Genomic DNA, 5,898 nt, shown 5'->3' on the forward strand with positions numbered 1-5,898 from the left:
GACAGCTTGTCCATGAGCCTTGACATTGGCAAACAAGCTGTAAGATTACACAACCCCCAAAGCTTAGGAGAGACAAAGCGGACAGGCAGCTTTTCTACAAGCAGCAGCCTTTAAAGAAATGAGCAGTCAGCTCAACACACAGAAACACCCGTCAGCTGCTCCGAGGGTCTTCTCAGCTTTTAGGCCAGACCAGACCCCTCTAACTGGCCGCTTCCTCTCTGCTCTCTAGAGAGTTCCAGATTGGATTAATACCTTATCTGATCTGTAAGTGCTTTTCCGTCTTTTCTTTATCTGGGTTTTCCCAGCTTAAAAGCTGTCAGTCTCTCGGTGAAGTCAAAGTAGTCCTTCACTTATTCTGTTACCAGCTCCACCGGGTTAACTCAGATTAGGAAAAATTATCACCTTGTTTTTAAAGAACTCTGCTTTCACTGGGGCCATTGTTATCCTAGTTTCAAGAGCTCCTTTGAGGTCACAGAATCCAGTAGCCGTGTGGAAGCAACGGATTAGGAGAGAAAACCAAGATCTCCCTCTTCTTCCTCATGAATATCTCCAAAGATCCCTGAGCCCGTGCCAAGAGTGTGAATGAGCCTGCCCGTGGGCTTTCAGGCCGGGTTCGGGGTTCGCTTAAGCTACATGGCCGTCTTATTGGTTGGCCTTCACCCACCCATCCGAGTTCGGCTCGATTTTAGGTTTCTGAAGTTGACTTGGTAATTTCTAATAGATGTCAAATATTACAAAGGTTCAGATGTGGAGCCAAACATATTTGGGCTGCAAGTTTTTGGAAAGCTGGAACTGACTCTCTGGAGAGATTTCCAGTAGGGATGGGTGAGTGCTTTTTTTGCCAGGTTTAGAACCCATTCCAAATCTAGGCTTGGCTGGAGTCTTCTCGAAGTTAAGGGGGTGCTGTTCTGTTTTATTTTCCCCTCATTTAGCAAAAGTCTTCTTAGCTTTTGGAATTATGTCCCAAGGGAACTGTGTGTAGCTATTCAGTGGCTCTGAGAAAACCTCTTTTAAATTACTAAATGTGATTTTTTTTTTTATGTTTATATGTTTTTGATCCCACACAGCCAAAAGCATCTGTACTTTATAGTTTTTAGTGTCTTAGTGTGACTGACAGAGTTTTATTCACTGGAGAAAAGTCACCTCTAAACATCCCTTAGGAAATAACCACCCCCTCTCCATGAAGTTAAAAGTAAATCGCTCCTCTTGGACAAATGGTTCGTGCCCAGAGTTAATACACCCAAGAAAGCAAAAGCTGTTGCTTGGCTCCAGGTGAATTTTACAAACATGGTTTCCCCTAGGCCCCATCACTCTCCTCCTGTTTATGGAGGCGTCAGAGCCAAGGCTGGGCCGTTAATGGAGCAGAGCGATAGAGAACAGGGAGGGACCCACATGGAGAGGAGCTCTGCAGACAGCAGAGAGAGCCTATAACCCGGAGACGGGATTAAAATCCCCAGTTCCGATGCTCATTCACTGTGATCTATCCTTTGCAAGTTATTTCATCACTAATCTTTCCCATAAAGAGGAAAACTAATACCTGCTTTATTTACCTTGAGGGAAGTACCACTTCATGTAAACACACAAATACACAGAATTCTAGGAACTGTAAAAAAGTGCTTATCCTGAATTTTGGAATCTGCATCCATCTTAGAGGATATGAAACAGGATCTGCTCAGATAATTCAGTGTCATTTTGATCCTTTAACATGAGGCAGTTTTACGGGATAAAACAACTGCTGACTGGGGAGAGTTTAATAAAAACCTCCTTCCCAAGTCTACCTCTCTACATTTCCCCCCTTAAAAAAGAGCTCCTTTACAACAAAGAGTGAGTCTGGAGAAGACCAAAGATCGTGAGGGTCCCAGGCTGGCAGTGAGGGGGGCCTCACTCTTCTTATTTGGGACCAATTAATTTCATGGAGTCCCAAGCCTACAGGGAGTAAGCCCCCATGTTTCCTAAAACTGGGGCACCCCATCATCCCAAAGGGCAGAGAGGCAGAATCTCGGGGCACTTTCCCTCAAACTCCATCGGAGGACGTAAGCTCCCCCGACCCCCCCACCCCTCCAGTCCTCTCCTTCTTTATGAAGTGAGAGGATTGTGGATGACTGTGGTCTCGTACTGCATTTTTGGCTGGCCAAGGCAATACCATGGCTTCAGAAGCTCTCTCTAGCAGGAGCTGGCCGCGGCTCTATTGTTTGCCTCTGGGCCGTGGCCAGTGGAGCTCGGACATCTGCCCATTGTGTGAGCTCCGTGGGCGCCAGTGGGCTGCGGCTCATTGTTCCGCTGGGGATTATGCCTCTGGTCCTTGGAAAGGGGAGTGACTCAGCAGCAGCCCTCTATCACGTCTGACATTTGGAAGACGAAAACCCCTTCTGAGTTCCAAGTTCGGTTGCCAGTGAGTTTCTTACTCTAACCAAGCTGACCCATAAAGGTATATTGCCTGACAAAGCCCAAGCCTGCTCACCTCAACAGAGTTCCGATTTAGTAGGAAATTTGGGGATCCCTTTTCTAGACATGTCTAAGGCTGTGCCAATTCAAACGGTCAGCCCCCTCTGGTTGCAAAACCAGGAGATAAAAAGAGGCGCTAAAAGAGGTTAGGGCTGGCACAGTACACGAGGCGGGCACACTGCTCAGACCTCTCACTAACCGTGCTCTTTGTCCCTTCATTTTTAATTTTCCCGCAGCTGCTTTCTAGCCCTTTGAGAATCTCAGTAAACATTTCTATCCTAGTCCCCCCTGCTCCTGTTATTAACTAATCACGTGTATTAAGAGCTGGTTAACCTAGGGCTCAATTTCTTTGCCTTAAAAATGAAGACTGTATCAACACTTACCCTACAGGGCAGTGAAGGCTGAAGGCCTTAGTACAAGAGCGTGGGATGTAAGAAGTGCTCATTAAATGATAGAGATTTAAACAATAATGATGGCGTGCATAAGCAGCTGAGCTCTGTGTTGAGCATTCAGAAATGACTTGATAATCGTGAGAATTACTGTTAGGATCATGACATTATTATTTGCTCCAAGTGAAAAATGAACAGGGACTGGTTGGCTTCTCTATTAAGATCTGTTTACAGATGATGGCCCATGAGGGTCCACACGTGGCTTGGGTCAGACCTGAAACTGAGGCTTCATCTTGAAATACCATCATCTCTGCTGTTCCATGACCTTGCTCCCCACTAACCATGGACCCAACTTCTAGTTCTTTAAGGGCTTCCGACCTGGCCTCCACGGCTAACAATAGCCAATAACTTCCAGGAAAACAAAGAGCAGGATATTGGGGTCTTTTGGCCTCTGCATCAAAGAACAGCTGGATCCAATTCAGAGCCTTAACTGAAGAAAGAAAGAAAAATGGACGCCCTTCCGCTGGTCACGTGTCAGCCATTACAGGCTGCATGCCCCACCACCTGCAGGAACAGACTCCAACGGCCCGTTTCTGTTGAGGAAATCTTCCAGCAGATGACAAGCAGCGCCCCAGCAGGGAACCCATCTGACAGAGAATTGGCGACAAGCCTCTCCCAGGAAGTTGCACCCGGGCACGGCCTTGGGAATCAGAGAATGGCAGGTTCAAAGCCTGACGCCGGCCCTTACTTTGAGCGCTGTCATCCTTTCTGGGCTTCAGGTCCTTCGTTTTACACAAAGGAGAGATCATCAAAACTACACACTGCTTATTTGGGAGGACTGCTCGGAGACTGAATCGCGATCCTGTTGGCTGAAGAGCGCCACGCAGCCTGCGGTGCCGCGTGAGTGTCTGACACATGCCCACATGCCCTCTCTCCCTCCCAGAGTTTCCCCGTGTGCGTGGAGCAGTACGGCCCTGCCAAGTACACAGCAGAGGTGGAGGCAGAGGTTCTTCCCTAAAAGGCAGCGAGACCCTGGGTGCCTGCTGCAGTGGGCTTCGAGACGCTGAGAGCTGATCCCGTCTCACTGGTTCCCAGCTTTCCACCGTGTGCCAGTGGAAAGCTGGGAACCAGTAAGATAGGATCAGCTCTCAGCGTCTCGAAGCCCACTGCTGGCCCACTCCAGGCCGCAGGTTCCTGCCCTGGCCAGCGTGTTCCTTCGGCACCCCCCCTCCTCCACGGGTCAAGAGCTCGCCTGCCTGCCCTCGAGCGTCTAGAGAAGCCCTTCCCGACCCCTCGAGGGAGTCTGCGATACAGCCCAGATGCTCCCGGAGATTAGACGGGCTTTTCAGTCTAGTCTGAGAAAAACAGCCCTGTCCTTTGTCTCAGGCCATTATTTCTTTCTCTTACCACTTTTCAAGGAAGAGATGTCCCATTCTTCATTTGTAATATTTCTCTGAGGGTATTTGTAGATAGTCAGCCTATACGTCAAGTCTTCTGCTTGATTACAGCATATAAATTCAGCGCTGTTTATAAGCTGACGCGACTGCCACTGGAGTAGGACTTAAACGTATTTCTAGTTTCAGGGGCAAACAAAGCTCATTTTTCTAGCTTCGTATTTCTCCAGATGAAACACTACCCTCAATCTAAAGATTAGAATTTTCATGCTGCAGGGACCGTCTCGTTTGGAGAGAAGGAAGGTGAAGAACTCGCCTCGAGGGAGACCCCCCCCAACCCCCGGTCACGGCAGAATCAGGACTTGCATGGACACAGCATGCTCTCAGGTCGGTGCCTCTTCACTAGCCCATCACCCCTGACCTGGCAGGGACCCCGCAGGTAACGCCTCTGTGCCGTTTGTAAGGCCCTTGGCACACGTGCTCCTGCCGAGATCCGCTCTCCCGACCCTCTGCTCTGTGCCCTGTCCTTGGAGGACCGCCCATCTTTCCCACGTGTTCAGGGGACCTCCTCCCACTCCCAGGAATGGCCTGCCTCCCCTGACTACCTGGAGAGTCCACTCATCCTCTAATATCTAACTCAAAGCTTATCTTTCTTTCTATAACCCCCCAAGACTCCCTCAGAGAGATCAACCACTTCATCACCAGTGTTCTGACAGAACCCTGTATCTGTCTCATCTTAGAACATGTTGCTGTTTAGTCGCTTCAGTCATCTCTGACGCTTTGTGATCCCATGGACTGTAGCCAGCCAGGCTCCTCTCTCCATGAGATTCTCCAGGTAATACCGGAGTGGGTTGCCATTTCCTTCTCCAGGGGATCTTCCCAAACCACAGACTGAACCTGTGTCTCTTGCACTGGAGGTGGACTCTTTACCGCTGAGCCTTCAGGGATGCCCCTACAGAACACAGTGCGCCAGATGACAGCTATTTGATTATCTCTGTTTAACCGCTAGACTGCAGATTCTGCAAGTTCAGGAACTGTACCTCATCCATCCTTGAATCGTCAGCTCTCCAGCGCGCTTCTGACACAGAAAGACGCAATAACGGTCGTTTTTGCTTCGTTTTGCTTTCATGTTGTTTTGTTTGCAGATGATAACTTTCATGTTAGTTACATTAGGTGAATAAGAATACAGTTACATGGAGTATAATTATTTGATTCTGGTCAACATCCAACTATGTCTGAACATCTATGGATACCCTGGATTTCCGGAAACTAGAAGTACTACTACTACTAATATTAATAATTGGAAAATTTTGCCTGAAGGGTTCAGTGACTTTGTGCAAAGAGAGAAAGCTCATGAAATCAGAGCACCAAAGAGAATATCTGGAGAGTTCCCTTTATTCTTTCAGTCCAGTCACTTAGTTGTGTCCGACTCCTTGCCACTCCATGGATCGCAGCATGCCAGTCTTCCCTGTCCATCACCAGCTCCCAGAGCTTATTCAAACTCATGTCCATTGAGTCAGTGATGCCATCCAACCATCTCATCCTCCGTCGTCCCCTTCTCCTCCCGCCTTCAATCTTTCCCAGCATTAGGGTCTTTTCCAATGAATCAGTTCTTCGCATCAGGTGGCCAAAGTATTGGAGTTTCAGCTTCAGCATCAGTCCTTCCAATG

At 48.4% G+C, this 5,898-nt stretch overlaps 1 long non-coding RNA gene across 1 annotated transcript; it reads left to right on the forward strand.

Annotated features, from left to right (window-relative positions):
• Positions 1 to 3,297: 3,297 nt before the first annotated feature.
• LOC129648568 (uncharacterized) lies at positions 3,298 to 5,669 on the forward strand. Its single transcript, XR_008712788.1, has 4 exons — positions 3,298 to 3,734; positions 4,505 to 4,615; positions 4,900 to 5,063; positions 5,146 to 5,669. It is a non-coding gene; the product is annotated as an uncharacterized LOC129648568 (long non-coding RNA).
• Positions 5,670 to 5,898: the final 229 nt, after the last annotated feature.

This window comes from Bubalus kerabau, chromosome 4, assembly GCF_029407905.1.
Source record: "Bubalus kerabau isolate K-KA32 ecotype Philippines breed swamp buffalo chromosome 4, PCC_UOA_SB_1v2, whole genome shotgun sequence".
Classification (NCBI taxonomy): Eukaryota; Metazoa; Chordata; class Mammalia; order Artiodactyla; family Bovidae; genus Bubalus; species Bubalus kerabau.